Here is a 23,648-nt window from a genome sequence, read left to right as displayed (position 1 = left end):
TTAAAGAACAAACAAACAGAGATGAACAATACAATAACTGAAATGAAAAATATGTTAGAAGGAATCAATAGCAGAATAACTGAGGCAGAACAATGAATAAGTGAGCCGGAAGACAGATTGGTGGAAATCACTGCTGTGGAACAGAATAAAGAAAAAAGAAATGAAGACAGTCTAAGAGACTTCTAGGACAACATTAAACACACCAACATTCACATTATAGGGGTCCCACAAGGAAAAGGGAGAGAGAAAGGACCTGAGAAAATATCTGAAGAGATAATAAATGAAAATTTCCATAACATGGGAAAGTAAACACTCACTCAAGTCCAGGAATCATGGGACAGGTATGGGACAGGACAAACCCAAGGAGGAACATGCCAAGACACATATTAATCAAATTGACAAAAAACAGAAAATACTAAAAGCAGCAAGAGAAAAGCAACAAATAACATACAAGGGAGTCCCCATAAGGCTATCAGCTGATTTTTCAGCAGAAACTCTGCAGGCCACAGAGAGTGGCACAATATATTTAAAGTGATGAAAAGGAAAAACCTACAACCAAGAGTACTCCACAGCAAGGCTCTCATTCACATTTGAGAGAGATATCAAAAGTTTTACAGACAAGCAAAAGCTAAGCAAATTCAGCGCCACCAAAGCAGCTTTACAGCAAATGCTAAAGGAACTTCTCTAGACAGAAAAGAAAAGCCCACAACTAGAAACAAGAAAATTATAAATGGTAAAGCTCACCAGTAAAGGCAAACATACAGTAAAGGAAAGAAATCATCCACATATAAATACGATATCAAAACCAGCAATTGTGAGAAGAGGAGCGTGCAAATGCAGGATATTGGAAATGCACTTGAAATTAAGAGACCAGCAACTTAAAACAATGTTGTATATACATAGACTGCTCTATCAAAACTTCATGGTAACTTTAAACCAAAAATCTACAATAGATACACACACACAAATGAAAAAGCAACACAAACACAACACTAAAGATAGCCATCAAATCACAAGACAACAGACTAAAAGAGAAAGGGGAAAAACCTACAAAAACAAATCCAAAACAATTAACAAAATGGTAATAAGAACATACATATTGATAATTATCTTAAATGTAAATGGATTAAATGCTCCAACCAAAAGACATAGACAGGCTGAATGGATACAAAAATAAGACCCATCTATACGCCGTCTAGAAGAGAACAACTTCAGCTCTAGGGACACATACAGACTGAAAGTGAGGGGATGGAAAAAAGTATTTTAGGCAAATGGAAATCAAAAGAAAGCTGGAGTAGCAACACTCATATCAGAAAAAAGTAAACTTTAACATAAAGACTGTTATAAGAGGCAAATAAGGACACCACATAAAGATCAAGGGATCAATCCAAGAAGAAGATATAACAATTGTAAATATATATGCACCCAACATAAGAGCACCTCAAGATATAAGGCAAATGCTAACAGCCATAAAAGGGGAAACTGACAGTAACACAAAAATAGTAGGAGAGTTTACCACCCCACTTTCATCAATGGACAGATCATCAAGACAGAAAATCAATAAGGAAACATAGGCCTTAAATGACACTTTAGATCAGTTGGAATTAATTGATATTTATAGAGCATTCCATCTGAAAGCAGCAGAATATACATTCTTTTCAAGTGAATATGGAACCTTCTCCAGGATAGACCAAATCCTGGGCCACAAAGCTAGCTTCAGTAAATTTAAGAAAATTGAAGTCATATCAACCATCTTTCCTGACCACGATGCTATGAGATTAGAAATCTCATACAAGAAAAAACCTGTATAAAACACAAACACGTGTAGGCTAAACAACATGTTACTAAACAACCAATAGATCACTGAAGCAATCAAAGAGGAAATAAAAAATACCTAGAAACAAATGAAAATAAACCACGATGATCCAAAATCTTTAGGACAAAGCAAAAGCAGTTCTAAGAGGGAAGTTTATAGCAATACACTCTTACCTCAAGAAACAAGAAAAATCTCAAATAAACAACCTAGCCATACACCTAAAGCAACTAGAGAAAGAAGAACAAACAAAACCCAAAGTTAGTAGAGGAAAGAAATCATAATGATGAGAACAGAAATAAATGAAATAGAGACTAAGAAAACAATAGAAAAGATCACTGAAACTAAAACCTGGTTCTTTGAAAAGATACACAAATTGATAAACCTTTAGCCAGCCTAATCAAAAAAAAAAAGGAAGAGTGCTCAAATCAATAAAATTAGAAATGAAAAAGGAGAAGTTACAAGACACCCCAGAAATATAAAGGGTCATAAGAGACTACTACAAGCAACTATATGCCAATAAAATGGACAACCTAGAAGAAATGGACAAATACTCACAAAGGTACAATCTTCCGAGACTGAATCAGGAAGAAATAGAAAATATGAACAGACCAATCACAAGTACTGAGATTGAAACTGTGATTTTAAAACGCCCAACAAACAAAAGTCCAGGACCAGATGGCTTCACAGGTGAATTCTATCAAACATTTAGAGAAGAGTTAACACCTATCCTTCTGAAACTATTTCAAAAAATTGCAGAAAAAGGAACATTTTCAAACTCTTTCTATGAGGCCACCATCACCCTGATACCAAAACCAGACAAAAATACAAAAAAAAAAAAAAAAAAAAGAAATTTACAGGGCAATATCACTGATGAACAGATATGCAAAAATCTTCAACAAAATACTAGCAAACCAATCCAACAATATAGTAAAAGGAACATACACTATGATCAAGTAGGATTTATCCCAGGGATGCAAGGATTTTTCAATATCCACAAATCAATCACATTAATGAATTGAAGAATAAAAACCATATGATCATCCCAATAGATTCAGAAAAAGCTTTTGACAAAATTCAACATGCATTTATGATAAAAACTCTCCAGAAAGTGGGCATATGTAAGTTTCCTACCTCAACATAATAAAAGCTATATATGACAAACCCACAGTTAACATCATACTCAATGGTGAAAAGCTGAAAGCTTTCCTCTAAGATCAGGAAAAAGACAAGGATGTCCACACTTACCATTTTATTCAACATAGTTTGGGAAGTCCTAACCATGTCAATCAGAAAAGAGAAAGAAATAAAAGGATTCCAAGCTGGAAAAGAAGTAAAACTGTCACTGTTTACAGATGACATGATACATAGAGAATCCTAAAGATGCTACCAGAAAACTACTAGAGCTCATCAATGAATTCAGTAAAGTTGCAGGATACAAAATTAACACACAGTAATCTCTTGCATTTCTATACATTAACAATGAAAGATCAGAAAGAGAAATTAAGGAAACAAATACCATTTACCACTGCATCAAAAAGAATAAAATACCTATGAATAAACCCACCTAAGGAGGCAAAAGACCTGTACTCTGAAAACTATAAGATGCTGATGAAAAAAGTCAAAGATGACACAAACAGATGGAAAGATATACCATGTTCTTGGATTGGAAGAATCAATATCATCAAAATGACTATACTACCCAAGGCAATCTACAGATTCAATGCAATCCCTATCAAATTACCAATAGTATTTTTCACAGAACTAGAACAAAAAATTTTACAATTTGTATGGAAACAAAAAGACCCCGAATAGACAAAGCAATCCTGAGAAAGAAAAATGGAACTGGAAGAATCAGGCTCCCTGACTTCAGACACTACTATAAAGGTACAGTAATCAAAACAGCATGGTACTGGCACAGGGACAGAAATATTGATTAATGGATGGGGATAGAAAGCCCAGAAATGAACCCACTCACCTATGGTCAATTAATCTACAACAAAGGAGAAAAGAATATACAATGGAGAAAAGACAGTCTCTTCAATAAGTGGTGCTGGGAAAACTGGACAGCTCCATGTAAAAGAATGAAATTAGAGTATTCTCTAACTCCATACACATAAATAAACTCAAAATAGATTAAAGACCTAAATGTGAGACCAGATATTATAAAACTCTTAGAGGAAAATATAGGCAGAACACTTTGACATAAATTGCAGTGAGATCATTTTTTAAAAATTTATATTACATGTTTATTAAGGCAAGGAACTATATAGAAAAAAAAATTCTGCTTAAGGCATATTTGGGAATGAGCCATTGTACAAATTATTGCCCAACTGAAACCACAGTGCGTAACAGACTCTCTGCATAAAAAGGTTAAAGTAAACCAGGTGTATTTACCTGACTCAGGTCATAAATGTAGACTGGAAGACAAAAATAGATTTTCTTGTCAAAGTATGCAGCAGTTTGAGAAATTTAGCCTCCTTTGTCACCTTTAGAACCAAGACTCACCAAGCACCACTGTTTAGGCTATTAAAACACATTTTCTGTACCTGACTTTCTTCTTCTTCTTCTAAGATTGTAATAATGGCTTTTAGAAGAGAATACAAGGTGATCTTTATGCTTATATTGCATTGAAACAATTCAAGGCTTTCTGGTTTTCCCTCCCCCACACTCACTGATCTAATTTGTACCCTGATACCCACCACTTCCTGTCACCCCCTTGGTGTTTTTGAGCCCAGGAATATATATTCAAATTGGATTTAGAATTGGAATGATAGAAGATCCAGTCACAGACCCCAACTGTCCTTTGTCATTTGGTTTCCTCAGGTCTCCTGATTATCCATTCACAAGTTCACTGGTTGGGAACTTGACCATGATTGTAGTGCTTTCCAGCTGGGTTCCTTCCCTCACTGGGCAGACAGTGTGAAAGGTAAAAAATACTGAATTCTCTTCTGTCAAGGTGGGTCATACCCACTGTTTTGGGATTTAAAAGTGCCTCTTCATGTGTAAGTTGAAGTGGTCCAAACTCGCAAATGCTGGGTCGCACTTCTAGCACTGGAAGGGGTGGTGCCCGGTGCGTTGGCGGTAGTGCCTGGTCAGTTCATCTGAGAGGGCAGATTTCTACCCATGGCCGTCCCTGTCACCGTGCTAAGGTTTCTCACCTGGGTGGGCTCACAGGTGTGTGCCTTGAGGTGAGAACTCTTCCTGTAGGTTTTGCCGCAGCCTGCATAATCCCAGGTGTGAGTGACCATCCTTTTCCGGGGCTACGATGTTCTTCCCTCTCTGGCTCAGGTTCCTCCCACATGCAGGAACTGGGTGGCATGGGCTCTTGGTAATGGAGCAGTGGGACCTGCGGCTGCACCTGGTAGGGAAGGAAGGGAGGGTAGTTGGGTGGGGACGGAAGCCTGGGGGAGCGGCAGGGCAGGATGACTGCTGCTCAGCAGTTCCTTGGCACCCAGGGTCGGGGTAGTCCTGCAGGGGAGCTGCCGCCCCAGGGGAAAGTTGTGCACTGGCAGCTGTGGTCATTGCTGAGAGGGGGTCCAGTGACCAAGTGGACCTCTAGGGGCCGACCGACAGGATGCATGAGGAGACAGCTTCCTGCTTGATCTTAGGGCACAAGCGGGGCGGCCTGCCACTGTAGGGCACCACCACCACCAACTGGCTGCCGACCAGGCTGCCTTTGCTAACACCAATGATCAGGGGCCCTCAGCAATGCCTTCAATGCAAACTTGCCCATCAAGCCACCTGGCGGCTGCGGCTGCTGCCGCGGAGTGTACACTGGGTCCAATTCGGGCCACAGGAGCTCAGCCACGCAGCAGTCAGAGGGGCTTACGTGGTTAATGTCTGCCAGGTTGAAGGGAGCTGTTGCAGGGGGTGCAGATTCCTGGCCATGGAGCAGGCCACTGTCCCTGCTGCCTGGTGCCAAGCTTGGGTCGCCCCCAGCCTGGCCTGGACAGCTGAAGCTGCAGGTGGAGGGCACACAGGCAGGACTGCTGCTCAAAGGGGAGGATGAGGATGAGGCTGATGCCGACGACACAGTGGAGACCACTGGCTCCTGATGGGACAGCGAGTTGGAGAGGATAAAGTCCAGGTCCAGGAGATCACTGAACTCCTCCGTCTCCCTCCAGGGTAGGAGAGCCGAGTTGCTCTGTCGCAAGACGCGCTGACTCTGCCACTCTGCAGGTCGGTGGCCACGGTCGCCGCTGCCAGGTCGTAGGGGCAGCTGGGAAGCCCCGGGGAGAAGTCACTTCACGTGGGAGAGTTCCCCCACCCACAGTTATTCAGGACACCTGCTGGGTGCAGTGTCTTCCCCCTTCCCTGGGGGCCGGATGCAACAGTGGAGAAGGATGGGAGCAGTGTGTTGCTGACAGCCAAGTCAGACTCTCCAGGTGGCTGCCTCATTAATGTGGGTGCCCAGAAGATCCCCAGGAGTCCGAAGCAGAGGGTGTGCCTGAACACCAAAGTCAACAAAGAGGAAAAAGTCTTAGAGACGAGGCCAAAACCAAAAACTCCAAATTGCCCGAGATCCTTCTTCTTTGGATTAAATATAAAGGGGAAATTACTTTTAAAAAAAGTTCTTTTGTATACAAAAGTTCTTAGAAAAGCTGTAAACCCATAAAAATAGATAATCAGCAAGACAATGACGCAGGTCTGATGGCCGGGCTGTTCTCTCTTCCATTCAGCAGCGTCCACACCCTACCCTGTCTTCCACGTGGAGGAGGGATAAATTAGGAGTTGGGGATTGACATCTACACACTACTATCTATAAAATGGATAATCAACAAAGACCTACTATAGAGCACAGGGAATGCTACTCAATATTCTGTGATAATCTACATGGGGAAAGAATCTGAAAAAGAAGAATGTAGGTATATGTATAACTGAATTACTTTGCTGTGCACCTGAAACTAGCACAACGCTGTAAATCAACTATACTCCAACATAAAATTAAAATATGAAAATGGGGACAGAGAAATGAATAAATTGTTGACATTCTTTCTTCATAAAGCAGTCTTTCAATTGTATTTATTTGATTTTTCTTTTTTTGATGAGATCTTATTTAATTTATGTACAGTTAGTCACTCTATCTTCTGGCTTTCATATAACTATATGGTGCTCATCAAGTTTTACTGTATTTTACCTGTTTTTATATCTCCCACCTAAGCTGTGAATTCCTAGAGTTTCACATAGCAGAGGGTTCGCATCCTAGAAGTTGGATTCTATTTTGTAACTTGAGCACCTGGAACATAATAATCTCATAATAATAGATACATATACATTTGTTGAATGAATGAATGATATATGAGAAAAATGGAATTTATTATCTAGGAAAAAATGTTACATTTCTATTATGAGAATTAAGTATATATTGCTAAAGAACAAATACTCTCTTATGCTGTATCAAATCAAATTTTTATGGTGACCTAGTTTCTGGTGATATCCTCTATACTCCTGTCAATCACCATAGTCACAGTGCCTTCTTTCTATTAGATAAAAGCCTGAAAACATCTACTGTCAGACATCTTCACCCATAAGTAACTATTTATATTCATAATTTTTTTTCAGATAAAGTTAGACCCCTTCACACAATTTACACACCAAACACTTTAGTATTCTCTTACCACATTCCTGATTTAGAATGTAATCTGTATTATCTACTCTTGTTTCGGGTTTGTTAAGAATCATTCTAGGGGAGTCACTTAAGATTCACAAAATTAACTTGATATTCGTACCACATTGCCTCCTAGATAGTAGACAGAATTAAAGGTAAATTGTACCTTCTACTTGAGTCTAGATGACTTATGAATAATTTTGTCTGCAAAACAGATATAATTGTAATCTATATACAAATTTTTTTTACAAAACCATAATGACGTTAGATTCTCAAATAATAGGGCCCAATATCATTTGAAAACTTTAGTTTCCATTGTATACTGCCTAATATAAAGGATGATAGATAATAATCTAAATGGTATATATCACCTGTCCATTGGTGTGTTTCATGTTACAACACAATAAATAAATTTCTGATGGCATCATAAATTTTAAAGTAATATGTCTTTAATTAAGCAAACATATTTTAGAAAAAGAAATAAAATTTTTTTAAAATTTCTTTCCTCTGCTCATTAACCGAGCTTCTTCAATGAAAGCCCATGTGCCTACACAGCACAGTGCATATCAGTCTCTTTACTTTGGAACTGTGACCTAGATGAAGCTGGAGTATCCACACTGCTTCCTCCACTCCAGTTGTAAAAGTTTGTAATTACAACAAAAGCTTTAAGGATTTAACAAATATTTAGCACTGCTACATTATTGTAATGAATAAAATAAGATAGACTTAAATAGTTCTTAGAGTGAACTTCTAAGTGCTTTACAGATAGTAACTCATTTAATTACCAAAACCAATGAGGTAACACCATTACTACCACCATTTTACAGAGGGGGCAACTGAGGCACCGAAATCTTAAGCGTCTTGTGGAAGCCTCACACAGCTAGTAAGTGGCACAACCAAGATATGAACTCCAATAGCCTGTGCCCAGAGTCCACACCCTCAACCACAAAGGCAAGATGGGAAGGAATCCAGACTTTTAAAAAATTCAACACCTAAGAAAGCATAAATAGATGCATAAATATAAGGTGAGGAAGCTTCAGTAACCCTTTTCTCTTTTCATTAGTGAGACTGTCAGGAGCCATTCAGATTAAAGAAGCTCTATTTGTATCATTTCCTTGTCTCTAAAATTATCCCATCTGAGTGGGAAATTTATTTGACCACTTACAGCAAAAATCAAATTGTCAATCGATTTTATGAGGGCACAGGTGTTTTAGAGTTTTTAGGAGTGATGTTTGATATCATATATTTAGCATTTCTAAATAGTAAAATCTTCAGTTGGAAGTCTACATAGGAAGAAATATAATTCTTCCATTTGTAGAAAGTGAGTGATAGCTGAAAGTTTAAGGATAGGAAAAATTTCAGAATGGCATTTATAGAGAATCTGAAACCAAAATGTATTTCATATACTTTTGTCTCTTCTTTCTCAGAAATTGCCAATTTGATATTTTTCTCAATTTTTCAGAGAGGAAGAAAATACCTTGAAAGGAAAAGACTGCTTAAAAGGAAATATTTAAAAGATACTTAGCAAGCACGTGTGAATCTGAAGAATAAACCTGGGGTTTTGTTGTTATTGCTCCTGTAAATTTTATAAAAATTTGATCATATAAGCAACATAATACTCCATAATGGAAAAAATCAAATTCATTTAACTATCTTTCTATGCATGGTAATCTGGTTGCTTTTTTTTTCTTAAGATGGATTATATTCTTTTTTTTTATTGAGGTATAGTTGATGTAAAAAAAATATATGTTACAGGTGTACAACATAGTGATTCACAATTTTTAAAGGTTATACTCCATTTATAGTATTATAAAATATTGGCTATGTTCCCTGTGTTGTACAATATATCCTTGTAGCTTATTTATTTTATATATAATAGTTTGTATCTCTTATCCACTACCCCTATCTTGCCCCACCCCCTTTCCCTCTCCCCATTGGTAACCACTAGTTTGTTGTCTGTGAGTCTGTTTCTGTTTTGTTATATTCACTAGTTTATTTAACTTTTTAGTTTCCACATTTAAGTGATATCATACAGTATTTGTCTTTGACAGACTTATTTCACTTAACCTAATACCCTCCAAGTCTATTCATGTTGTCTCAAATGGCAAACTTTCATTCTTTTTTGGCTGAGTAATATTCCATTGTATATATATACCACATCTTCCTTATCCATTCATCTGTTGATGGACACTTAGGTTGCTTCTTATCTGGGAAATTATAAAGAATGCTGCTGTGAACATTGGAGTGTATGTATCTTTTCAAATTAGTGTTTGCATTTTTTTCAAATATACACCCAGGATTGGAATTGCTGGGTCATACAGTAGTTCTAGTTTTAGTTTTTTAAGAAACCGCCATACCATTTTCTACAGTGGCTACACCAATTTATATCCCCAGAAACAGTGTATGACTGTTCCCATTTCTCCACATCCTCACCAACATTTTTATTTGTGGTCTTTTTGATGATAGTCATGTTAACAGGCGTGAGGTGAAATCTCATTCTGGTTTTAATTTACATTTCTCTGATGATTACTGATGTTTAGCATCTTTTCATGTGCTTGTTGGCCAACTGTATGTCTTCTGTGGAAAAATGTATATTCAGGTCCTCTGCCCATTTTTAAATTGGGTTGTGTTTTTGATGTTGAGTTGCATGAACTATTTATATATTTTGGGTATTAACCACTTTTCAGTCATATCATTTGCAAATATTTTCTCCCATTCAGTAGCTTGTCTTTTCATTTTGTCCATGGTTTTCTGTGCTGTACAAAAGCTTTTTTGTCTAATTAGGTCACATGTATTTATTTTTGTTTTTATCTCCTTTTCTTTAGGAATCAGATCTAAAAAAAATATTGCTACCATTTATGTGAAAAAGTGTTCTGTGTTTTCTTCTAGGAGTTTTATGGTTTCTGGTCTTACATTTAGGTCTTTTAATCCATTTTGAATTTATTTTTGTATATGATGTGACAAATGTTTTGATGTCATTCTTTTACATGTGGCTGTCCAGTTTTCCCAGCACCACTTATTGAAGAGACTGCCTTTTCTCCATTGTATATTCTTGCCTCCTTTTTCATATATTAATTGATCATTCTCTTCCATTGGTCTATGTGTCTATTTTTTGTGCCAGTATCATACTGTTTTGATTATTGTAGCTTTGTGGTTGTTTAAATCAGGGAGCAGGATACCTCCAGCTTTGATCTTTTATCTCGAGATTGTTTTGGCTATTCATGGTCTTTTGTGTTTCCATACAAATTTTAAAACTATTTGTTTTAGTCCTGTGACAAATGCCATTTTTATTTTGATAGGAATTGGATTGAATCTGTAGATTGTCTTGGGTACCTTGGTCATTTTAACAACAGTAAATCTTCCAATTTATGAACATGGTATATCTTTCCATCTGTTTGTGTCACCTTCTGTTTCATTCATCAGTGTTTTACAGTTTTCTGAGTACATATTTTTACCTCCTTAGGTAGGTTTATACATAAATATTTTATTCTTTTTGATGCAGTGGTAAATGGGATTGTCTCCTTAATTTCTCTTTCTGATAGTTTATTGTTAGTGCATAGAAATGCAACAGATTTCTGTATGTTAATTTTATAACCTGAAACTTTACCAAATTCATTGCTGAACTCTAGTAGTTTTCTGGTAGTGTCTTTAGGATTTTCTATGTATAGTTCACATCATCTGCAAACAGTGATGGTTTTACTTCTTCTTTTCCAATTTGGATTCTTTTTATTCCTTTTTCTTGTCTGATTAATGTGGCTAGGAGTTCCAATACTGTGTTGAATAAATGTGGTGAGTATGGCTATCCTTGTCTTGTTCCTGATCTTAGAAAAAAGTTTTCTGCTTGATAAGTATAATGAGTATGATTGTTAGCTGTGGACCTTTATTATGTGGAAGTATGTTTCCTCTATACCCACTTTCTGAAGAGTTTTTTTTTTATCATAAATGAGTGTTGAATTTTGTCAAAAGCTTTTTCTGCATCTACTGAGATGATCATAGGGTTTTTATTCTTCAGTTGGTTAATGTGGTGATTGACTGACTTGCAGATATTGAAAAGTACTTACATCCTTGGGATAAATCCCACTAGATCATGGTGTATGATCCTTTTAATGTATTGTTGGTTTAAGTTTGCTAATATAATGTTGAGGATTTTTGCATCTATGTTCATCAGTGATATTGGCCTATAATTTTTTTTGTGTCTGTGTGATATCTTAGTCTAGTTTTGGTATCAGGGTGAGGCTGGACTCATAGAATAAGTTCAGAGACATTCCTTCTTCTGCAATTTTTTGGAACAGTTTGAGATGGACAGTTGTTAAATCTTCTCTAAATGTTTAATGGAATTCACTGTGAAGTTATCTGGTCCCGAACGTTTTTTGGGGGGGCAGTTTTTAAATTACTGATTCAATTTTTATTACTGGTAATTGGTCAGTTCATATTTTTTTATTTCTTCCTGCTTCAGTCTTGGGAGATTATACATAATTTGTCTAGTTATTCTCGGTTGTCCATTTTATTGGCATATAGTTGTTTGCAGTAGTCTCTTATGATCTTTTGTATTTCTGTGGTGTCAGTCATAACTTCTCCTTTTTCATTTCTGATTTTATTGATTTGGGTCCTCTCTTTTTTTTTTTTCTTGATGAGTCTGGCTAAAGGTTTATCAATTTTGTTTGTCTTTTCAAAGAACCAGCTCTTAGTTTCATTGATCTTTTCTACTGTTTTCTTAGTCTCTCTTTCTGCTCTGATCTTTATGATTTCTTTCCTTCTATTAATTTTAGGATTTGCTTATTCCTCTTTTTCTAGTTCCTTTAGGTCTAAGTTTGGGTTGTTTATTTGAGTTTTTCATGTTTCCTGAGGTAAACTTGTGTTGCTATAAACTTCCCTCTTAGAACTGCTTTTGCTGCATCCCATAGATTTTGGATTGCTGTGTTTTTGTTTTCATTTGTCTCCAGGTATTTTTTTATTTCCTCTTTGATTTCTTCAGTGATCCATTGATTCTTTAGTAGCATATTGTTTAGCCTCCAAGTGTTTGTTTCATAGTTGTTTTCTAGTCTCATAGCAGTGTGTTTTGGAAAAGATGATTGATATGATTTCAATTTTCTTAAATTTACCAAGGCTTATTTTGTGGCCTAGTATGTGATATATCTTGGAGAATGTTCCATGTTCACTTGAAAAGACTATGTATTCTGCTGCTTCCAGATGGAATATTCTATACATATATCTATTAAGTCTATCTGCTCTGAAGTGTCATTTACGGCCTTATTGATTTTTCTGTCTAGATGATCTGTCCATTGATGTAAGTGGAGTGTTGAAGTCCCCTACTATTATTGTGTTACTGTTAATATCTCCCATTATGCTTGTTAATATTTGCTTTAGGAATTTAGTTGTACCTACATTGGATGTTATATCTTCTTGAATTGATCCCTTGATCATTATATAATATCCTTCTTTGTCTCTTATAACAGACTTTAAAGTCTATTTTGTCTAAGTGTTGCTACCCTGGCTTTCTTTTGATTTCCATTTGCATAGAATACCTTTTTCCATCCATTCCTTTCAATCTGTGTGCTTTATTTTATTTTTTTAAGAATTTATATATTTATTTTATTTTTGGCTACATTGGGTCTTTGTTGCTGCACACAGGCTTTCTCTAGTTGCAGCAAGTGGGGGCTACTCTTCGTTGTGGTGCACGGGTTTCTCATTGTGGTGGTTTCTCTTGTTGCAGAGCATGGGCTCTAGGCATGCACACTCCAGTAGTTGTGTCTCATGGGCTCTAAAGTGCAGGCTCAGTAGTTGTAGTGCACAGGCTTAGTTGCTCTGTGGCATGTGGGATCTTCCCAGACCAGGGCTCAAACCTGTGTCCCTGCATTGGCAGATGGATTCTTAACCACTGCACCACCAGGGAATCCCCAGTCTATGTGTTTTTAGATCTGAAGTGAGTCTCTTGTAGGCAGCACATATACGGGTCTTGTTTTATATCTCTTCAACCACTCTATGTCTTTTGATTGGAGCATTTACCCCATTTACATTTATGGATATATTTATTGATATTTAGGTTCTTATTACCATCTTGTGTTAATTGTTTTGGGGTGTTTACATAGGTATTTTTTATTCCTTTCATCTTCTTTTGTCCTCTTCTTTTGTGACTTGATGACCATCTTTGGTGTTATGTTCAGATTCCTTTTTCTTTTTTGTGTGTTCATCTATTATAGACCTTTGTTTTGTGGGTACCATGAGGTTTTTACATAGTAATCTATATGTATACATGATTGTTTTAAGTTACTGATATTAGTTTCAAATGCATTTTAACCATACTGCATTTGTACTCTCTTCCCCTCACAAGTACTGCTTTTGATATCATATTTTACATCTAATTATTTTATATATCCCTTAACTGCTTGTTGTGGATATAGATGATTTTACTACTTTGTCTTTTAACCTTCCTAGTAGCTTTGTGTGTGGATGATTTCCTACCTTTACTATATGTTTGCCTTTACCAATGAGCTTTTTCATTTTATAATTTTCATCTTTCTAGTTGTGACCTTTTCTTTTTTGCTTAAAGAAGTTCCTTTAACATTTCTTGTTAAGCCAGTTTTGTGGTACTTTTTTGGTTTTGCTTGTCTGCTAAGCTTTTGATCTCTCCATCAAATCTGAAGTAGAACCATTCTGGGTAGAGTAATCTTGGTTGTAGGTTTTTCCCTTTTATTACTTTAAATATATCATGCCACTCCCTTCTTGCCTGCCGAATTTCTGCTGAAGATTCAGCTTATAGACTTATGACAGTTCTCTTGTATATAATCTGTTGGTTTTCCCTTGTTGTTTTTAATATTCTCCCTTTATCTTTAAATTTTTGCCATTTTAATTACAATGTGTCTTGATGTGTTCATCTTTGGGTTAGTCCTGTATGGGACTCTCTGTACTTCCTGGACTTCTTGGATATCTGTTTCCTTTCCCAGGTTAGGAAAGTTTTCAGCTATTATATCTTCAAATATGCTCTCAACAACTTTCTCTCTCTCTCTTCTTTCAGGATCCATTGTATTATGAATATTAGTGCACTTGATAGTGTCTCAGAGGTCTCTTAAAATGTCCTCATTTTTTTTCATTTTTTTTCTTTTTTCTCTTCAGCAGTAGTGATTTCCACTACTCTGTCTTCTAGCTCTCTGATCCATTCTTATGTATTATTTAATCTACCGTTGATTCCTTCTAGTGTATTTTTCATTTCAGTTACTGTATTCATCTCTGGTTCTTCTTTACAATTTTAACTCTTTGTTAAAAACATGTAACTTCTAGTTCTGTGTACCCATTCTTCACCAGAGTCCTTTGATCATCTTTACAATCACTACCCTGAATTTCTTCTTGAGTAAATTGCTTATCTACACTTCACTTAGTTCATCTTCTGGGGTTTTATCTTGTTCCTTTGTCTGGAACATGTTCTTCTATTGCTTCATTTTGCCTAAGTTGCTGTTTTTATTTTTATGTATCTATTAGATTGGCTATGTTTCCCAATCTTGGAGAAGTGAGGTTTTGTAGGAGATGTCCCATGCATCCCAGCAGTGTACCCCCCTCTTGTCTCCCAAGCTATTTGCTCTAGGGGTTCCTGCTATGAGGGCTGCATGGGTCTTTCTGTTGTGGGGGACTGATTATGTGGGTGGTCTCATGGACTTTGTTGCTCCCAGTCTGGCTGGTTTCCAGGTCATGCCTTGTGTAGAGGCTGCTGGTGGTGGTACTGCATCTTGAACGGCTGACTGCAGAACTCCAGGGGTCTCCAGGGCTTATGTTAGTTCACTAGTGGGTTGAGTTGGGGTCAAGAAGACTCCAGTGCTATTGCCTACCCACTGGTAGGTGAAGCTAAGTGCTGCACTACTGACAGACAGAGCTGGGTCCTGGAGTCTGACCCAGGGTTCTCAGAGTTGGTGTCAGATCAATTGGGGGAAGGGGTGGTTTCTGACACAGTTGGGTATGGGCCCAGGGTGTCCCAAAACTTGTGTTGGCCTTCTAGTGGGCAGTACCAGGGCCCAGGTGATCCCAGGGAAGGGTCTGTCCTGCTGATGGGTAGGCTGGATCTGCAGGCTGTGGGACTGTGGTTTTCTTGAGTCTGGTGTCAGCCCCCTGGTGGGTGAGACTTGTCCAGAGGCTAGAGGAGGCTCCCTGGAGGTCAGGGCCAGGGACCAGGGAATTCTGGAACTCGTGTCTGCCCAATGTTGTGTACAGCTGCATCCTGGGCCCTCTGGTGGGCAGGGTCATGTCCAGAGGAGGCTCAGGGGGTGTTAAGGCAGCCTGTCTGTTGATGGGTGATGTGTCCCTACCAAGTTATTTACTTGGCCTGAAGAGTCTTAGCACTGGTGCCTACAAGCTGTTGGATGGGGCCAGGTCTTGGCCTAATGAGCTAGAGGGAGGATGCCGCAATGGCACTTGCCAACTCTAGTGTCCACGTGGTAAAAGGAGCTCCCAAAAAATGGCTGTTACCAGTGTCTATGTCCCCAGGGTGATCTGCAGTTGCTTTCTGCCTCGCTAAGTTCAGCAAATAGGTTTGACACAGGCTCCTCTCAAATTACTCCTTCTGCCCTGAGTCCTGGAGTGTGTGATATTTTGTGTGCACATTTTAAGAGTAAAATCTCTATTTTCCCCAGCCCTCTGGGATTCCTAAACATAAGCTCCACTCTCCTTCAAAATCAAATACTCTGGAAGCTCATCTTCCCATTGCAGAAGCCCCGGGCTGGGGAGCCCAACATGGGGCTCAGGCCTCTCACTCCTTTAAAAGAACCTCTGTAATGTAATTATTCCCCAATTTGTAGGTTGCCCGCCCAGGGATATGGGATTTACTATATTGTGAGTCTACTCCTCCTACCCATCTCGTTGTGGTTCCTTTTTTATATCTTTAGCTGTAGAAGATTTTTATTCGTAGGTCTCAGTCTTTTTCATTGATGGTTTTTCTGCAGATAGCTGTGATTTTGGTGTGCATGTGAAAGAAGGTGAGCTCAGGGTCTTTCTACTCTGCCATATTGGCCAATTTCTGTCTTGAATATTTTTAAACATTTTAAAATTATTCACTCAATAAGCAAAAGTTGAAAAAAGTTGATTACCTATATGTAAATTAATTAAACTAACTCATAAGGAACAATAAATGTGAATAAGCTTTGGAGTTAAGAAAACTAGATTTATAGTTCTTTTGGCCATGTAATAGTCAACAAATACCTTGATTTCTTTCAGTATTACTGTAATATGGAGAAAAATTACTATAGTAATGAACTTGGATCAAGATGGCAGGGTAGGAAGACGCAGAACTCACCTCTTCCAAAGAACACATCAAAGATACATCTACACATGGAATAATTCTCCCTGAAAACTAACTGGAGATGATCAGGAAGACTCCTGTACAGCCAAGGCTTTGCAAATGATATGTCTGATAAGGGATTAATGTCTAAATATATAAACTGTTCATACAATCCAAAATCACAAAAACCAACAACCCAATTAATAAATGGACAGAAGACATGCATAGACATTTTCCCAAGGAAGATACACAGATGGCCAACAGACACATGAAAAAGTGCTCAACATTGCTAATCATCAGAGACAGCAAGTCAATACCATAATGAGATATCACCTCACACCTGTCAAAATGGCTGTCATCAAAAAGTCCATAAATAACAAATGTTGGTGAGGATGTGAAGAAAAGGGAACCTTTGTACACTGTAGGTGGGATTGTTGCAGCTACTATGGAAAGAAGTATGGAAATTCCTCAAAACTAAAAATAGAAGTACCATATGATACCAGCTCCACTTCTGGTATATATCCAAAGAAAATGAAAACACTAATTCAAAAAGAGACAAACACCCCAATTTTCACAGCAGCTTATTTACCATAACCAATATACGGAAGCAACCCAAGTGTCCATAAACAGATAAATGGATAAAGAAGATGTGATATATATATATATTACTCAGCCACACAGAAAAGAATGAAATTCTGCCATTTGCAGCAATGTGATTGGACCTAGAGAGTATTATGCTTAGTGAAATAAGTCAGACAGAAAGACAATACTGTATGTTATCAGTTATATGAAGAATCTAAAAAACTGAAGCAAAAATTGTATATAACAAAATGGAAACAAAGTCACAGACAGAGAGAACAAAGAAGTGGTTACCAATGGGGAGAGGTAAGGTGTGAGGAGTGAGATAAGGGTATGGGATTAAGAGGTACAAACTATTACGTAAAATAGAGAAGAAACACAGGGAAACATAGCCAATATTTTAATATAACTTTAAATAGAGTATAATTTATAAAACTATTGAATCACTACGCTGTACATCTGAACCTAAAAATAATAATAATAATAATAAAGAGTATCATGGGGCTTCCCTGGTGGCACAGTGGTTGAGAGTCCCCCTGCCAATGCAGGGGACATGGGTTCGTGCCCCAGTCCGGGAAGATCCCACATGCTGCTGAGCGGCTGGGCCCGTGAGCCATGGCTGTTGAGCCTGCGTGTCCGGAGCCTGTGCTCCGCAACCGGAGAGGCCACAACAGTGAGAGGCCCACATACGGCAAAAAAAAAAAAAAAAAAAGAGTATCATGGAACAATTCTATATAAAAGATTATTGGCCTGCATTAAACACAATGCTTCTATTCCCACTTGGGGTCCTTGTGCAAATTCAGCATCTAAATACTAGCTTACATATGTTCATGGCTTTTCTTTCCCAGTCATTAGCTCATTGAAAAAATGATAATGGTTTCTTTCCTTGGATATTCTCCTGAAAAAAAGGATTTGTTTCTGTAAAAGTATCAACAGATTTTATAGTATTTAATGGAGACAGAAAAATTATTATTTCTGTTTTCAAAAAAGCATTATTTTCTGTAAAAGGAGTAATGGTTTTTATAGTATTTAATGGAGTCAGAAAAAAAATTCTGTTTCCCCCTAATATTTCAATGTTTTCTTCATAAAGCTGAATATACCTATAAAAAACCAATTACTGTACTAATTACTTCACAGTATTTTTACTAGTACCAAATTAACTAAAATATTTGAAGAAATTTATAAACTGTAAAACAGTTCACAGATTTTACTTATGATTGTTACTGGCTCTAGTCATAGTTATATGTTTGAAGACCATAGATTATCTCAGAGCACTAAAATTAGTCTGAACTGTAAGTGCACAGATTTTTAAAATTTTACTTTATTTCCAGATTGAATCAACAGCATACTTAAAAAGTGCTACATACACATCAAAAAAATACAAAGTAAACAATTCAAAAATCCAATTGTTAAGTAAACTAATTGGTATTTTATCCTAATAAAAAGAATCTGACACAATCACTGACAACTAAATGTATTTACAGAAAAAAACCCCAGATATTTATTTTATACATGTCTTGAATTTGAATCTGAAAACAAAACTAACAGCAATCCAGTAATCTTAACCTCTTTAAATTAGATTAGAGACTAAAGCATTATTAAAGTGGGGTTTTAATTATAGATACTGCATCTCTTTTCCAACTTCAAAATGATGTCAACATATTGGAGAAGATTTAAGGAATATTAGGTCACTATCTCAGGATTTTTCCAATATATCAGTGGAAGAATTTCTTGTAATGACCCTTTGGGTAGAGTACTTAAAAGTAAGTAAGTAAATAAATCACTTCAAAAGAAGAAAGCATTGAGGTTAAAATGATCTTTGCGGAAAAAGAAATGCAGTTAGAGGGAAGAATATTGTTATATAAAGTGAAATATATGTACTAGTATGTATCTAGGCAAACAGTAGATGGCAACATCTACACAGTCTTGTTTTTGAAAGGATTATATAACATCAATATAAATCAGGCTAATGATTCATGAAATTTGGGACTTTCCAAAACTCATGTATTAGAAAGGATATTTATGCACATACATATTTTGTTCTTATGCTTCCTATTTTACAATATTGTGCTTCTACCTTATTAGAAGGACTTCACAAAGATCATTAACCTAAAAAATGTTTTACTTGTGAGTCACATTAGATTGCCTACCTAAACAAAGGGACAGTATTGTTTTTCCTCATATGAGTTGGCCAGATGAGGTGGTTGAATCAGATAAGGATGAGGATTAATGGAACCATGGATACCTTCTTTAATGAAAACTAACAAATAAATAAATCTCTGACGTGACCTCAGTAATTGGAGTTGCAGCAAGCTGCGGCAGGAGGCACATCTGGTGGTCAAGGGAAGGTGCAAGATGCATATATCATTTCCTTTTCTCTTTTGAGCTCATACAGCCCCCACTTGCCTCTGTCAGTAACGCTGAAATCTGAAGACATTCTCACAAACCACTTTCAAACCTAAGAAAACCACGGAAGTCACTGTGGACTTTGATGCCTGGGGGTATTTTTATTTTCCAGAATGATGAGATTTATTATTGACGGGTTTCCTGGTCAGAAATCAGAGAGCAGCCCTGCTGGCGAGCAGCAGTGTTGCTTTACAACAGCAGAGGTCACTAAAAGCAAAAGGGAAGGAGATGGAGCCATCCAGCCAGAACATGCTCCCACTTTCTTTGACAATCAGCAGGCAAAAGGCTGACACACACGAAGGATAACCTAATCCTAAGTGCCCAATAGGATCTCCTGGGCAAGCAATGGCTCTATCCTGGTCACAGTGCTTTCCTGGACATGCTCAGAGATGCTTAAAACCCTCCACACAGAGAATTAGTTCCTACCAAAGAGTATATTTTTAGGGAACCATAATAAATTATAGAGTGAAAATTTCCACTACATGCTTTTACAGTTATTGAAATTTTTCCTACCTCTCCAATCCTGGATGTGGATCAATCTTTAGAAAGAACAAATAACAGCCACCCCAAAACAACAACAACAAAAAAAGAATGGGAAAAATAAAATAGTTTAGCTCTACATTCTTTCAGCAAAAATTTTGGAGTGTCAGGCACTGTTCTAAGTACTCGGGTACAAAGGTAAACAAAATACATTACATCCTTTTCCTCATGGAACTTAAAGAGCCTGGTAGAAGCAGGCAGAAACTGAACAAAGAAATGGTATATCACACGTCAAGTGGTGTATTTGTTTTCTAGAGCTCCCACAACAAAGTTCCACAAACTGCATGGCATAAAAAAACAGAAATTTGGGCTTCCCTGGTGGCGCAGTGGTTGAGAGTCCACCTGCCGATGCAGGGGACACGGGTTTGTGCCCCTGTCCAGGAAGATCCCACATGCCGCGGAGCGGCTGGGCCCGTGAGCCATGGCCACTGGGCCTGCGCATCCGGAGCCTGTGCTCCGCAATGGGAGAGGCCACAACAGTGGGAGGCCCGCATACCGAAAAAAACAAAAAACAAACAAACAAACAAAAAAACAGAAATTCATTTTCTCATAGTTGTGGAGGCTAGAAATCCAAAATTGAGGTATCTTCAGGGCCATGATCCCTCTGAAACCTGCAGGGAAATCTCCCTTGCCTTTTCTTAGCTTCTGGGAGTTTGCCAGGAATGCTTGGCTCGTATTGATAGATGTGTCACTCCAATCCTCCATCTCCACATGGCATTCTCCCTGTGTCTCTTCACAGACTCCTTTATATATGTCTATGTTTGTATCCAAATTTCTCCTTTTTATAAGGACACCAGTCATACTGGACTAGGACCCACCCCAATAAACTCATCTTAACTTAGCTATGTCTGCAAAGAACCTATTTACAAATAAGGTCACAGTCTGAAGTACTGAAGGTTAGAGCTTCAACATATATTTTAGGGGGGGGGGCAAAATTTAACTCATAACCCATATTATGAAAAACTGAAGCAGAGTAAAGGAAATAGTAACAGGCAAGGGGAGGGAAGGCACACAGAGATAAGGTGGCCAAGGAAAATGACATTTGAATAGAGAAAGTAAAATCTGAGGAATTGGGACATGCAGATAACTGAGAGAAGAGATATCTGCTCCTGAAAATACATGGCTTTTAAGTGCCAAGATTGTAATACGACCAATTGTCTTCACTCTTTAAAATATTTTCATGATTATAAAGAAAGGCGTATTAACATCACAACACCAAATCATTCTTTTTAACTCTAAACAAATTGATTCATTTTCCTTTAACTCATCCTTAGCAAGAATAGAGGGGATACTGATTGACTGTAAGCTTAAATGATGATTCTCTAAACAAATATTCATTTTGTAGCAAATATTCATTTTGCACACTTGTAGCTCCTGGGAAAAAGGGAATAAAAAATGTAAAACTCTTTGCCTTCATGGAGTTTATATTTCAATAAGGGGGAACTGAATTTGACTTTTCACTGTTTCTCCCCCACTGGTTTGGAAATGGAAGACACCTGCCCAGTAAGAGTAAAGTGTGTCTTTGCAGCTATCAAGATTCATGAGATCTCATGAGGACCCATAAAATTTATCTGTTCCAAGTATTCATTGGATGGGGAACACTTTATAGACTCTCCTTCAAATGGCACTAACTTGTTTGGGAACACCATCAGCAACAGAAGTTCACAATCCCCCCAAACCCACCGTCCACAGGAACTTCTTTCACCCTTGCTCCCTCTGTTCCAAAAACACAGTCCTGAGCTGGAGGGGAAGATGGCGGAAGAGTAAGATGCGGATATCACCTTCCTCCCCACAGATACACCAGAAATTCATCTACACGTGGAACAACTCTTACAGAACACCTACTGAATGCTGGCAGAAGACCTCAGACCCCCCAAAAGGCAAGAAACTCCCCACATACCTGGGTAGGGCAAAGGAAAAAAGAATAAACAGAGACAAAAGGATAGGGCCGGGACCTGCACCAGTGGGAGGGAGCCGTGAAGGAGGAAAGGTTTCCACACACTAGGAGCCCCTTCACGGGCGGAAACTGCGGGTGGCGGAGCAGGGAGCTTCGGAGCCGCGGAGGAGAGCGCAGCCACAGGGGTGCGGAGGGCAAAGCGGAGAGATTCCCGCACAGAGGATTGGGGCCGACCAGCACTCACCAGCCCAAGAGGCTTGTCTCCTCACCCCCCGGGGCGGGCGGGGCTGGGAGCTGAGGCTCGGGCTTCGGTCGGAGCGCAGGGAGAGGACTGGGGTTGGCGGCGTGAACACGGCCTGCAGGGGCTAGTGCGCCACGGCTGACCAGGAGGGAGTCTGGGAAAAAGTCTGGACCTGCCGAAGAGGCAAGAGACTTTTTCTTCCCTCTTTGTTTCCTGGTGCGCGAGGGGAGGGGATTACGAGCGCTGTTTAAAGGAGCTCCAGAGACGGGTGTGAGCCACGGCTAAAAGCGCGGACCCCAGAGACGGGCGTGAGACGCTAAGGCCACTGCTGCCGCCGCCAAGAGGCCTGTGTGTGAGCGCAGGTCACTCTCCACACCTCCCCTTCCGGGAGCCTGTGCAGCCCACCACTGCCAGGGTCCTGGGAACCAGGGACAACTTCCCCGCGAGAACGCACGGGGCGCCTCGGGCTGGTGCAACGTCACGCCGGCCTCTGCCGCCGCAGGCTTGCCCCGCATCCGTGCCCCTCCCTCCCCCCAGCTGAGTGAGCCAGAGCCCCCGAATCAGCGGCTCCTTTAACCTCGTCCTGTCTGAGTGAAGAACAGACGCCCTCAGGTGACCTACATGCAGAGGCGGGGCCAAATCCAAAGCTGAGACCCGGGAGCTGTGAGAACAAAGAAGAGAAAGGGAAATCTCTCCCAGCAGCCTCAGAAGCAATGGATTAAAGCTCCACAATCCACTTGATGTACCCTGCATCTGTGAACTACCTGAATAGAAAATCAATCATCCCAAATTGAGGAGGTGGACTTCGGGAGCAAAGATATATTATTTTCCCCCCTTTTTCTCTTTTTCTGAGTGTGTATGTGTATGCTTCAGTGTGAGATTTTGTCTGTATAGCTTTGTTTTCACCATTTGTCCTAGGGTTCTGTCCGTCCATTTTTTAATTTTTTTTTTTTTTTACTTTTTAAAATTGTTTTTCTTAATAATTATTTTTTATTTTAATAACTTTATTTAATTTTATTTTATCCTCTTTCTTTCCTTCTCCCTTCCTTTCTTTCTTTCATCCTTTCTTCCTTCCTTCCTTTCTTTCTTTTTTCCTTCCTTCCTTCCTTCTTTTTCTCCCTTTTATTCTGAGCCATGTGGATGAAAGGCTCTTGGTGCTCCAGCCAGGAGTCAGTGCTGTGCCTCTGAGATGGGAGAGCCAACTTCAGAACACTGGTCCACAAGAGACCTCCCAGCTCCACGTGGTATCAAATGGTGAAAATCTCCCAGATCTCCATGTCAACACCAAGACCCAGCTTC

At 38.7% G+C, this 23,648-nt stretch overlaps 1 pseudogene; it reads right to left on the bottom strand.

The window, feature by feature from the left end:
* Positions 1–4,798: 4,798 nt before the first annotated feature.
* On the bottom strand, positions 4,799–6,214 carry LOC132500141 (Krueppel-like factor 4; annotated as a pseudogene).
* Between the last annotated feature and the right edge of the window lie 17,434 nt (positions 6,215–23,648).

This window comes from Mesoplodon densirostris, chromosome 12 (genome assembly GCF_025265405.1).
Source record: "Mesoplodon densirostris isolate mMesDen1 chromosome 12, mMesDen1 primary haplotype, whole genome shotgun sequence".
NCBI lineage: Eukaryota > Metazoa > Chordata > Mammalia > Artiodactyla > Ziphiidae > Mesoplodon > Mesoplodon densirostris.
Note: the sequence above shows the minus strand (reverse complement) of the source record. Positions and strands in the feature narration are given on the sequence as shown.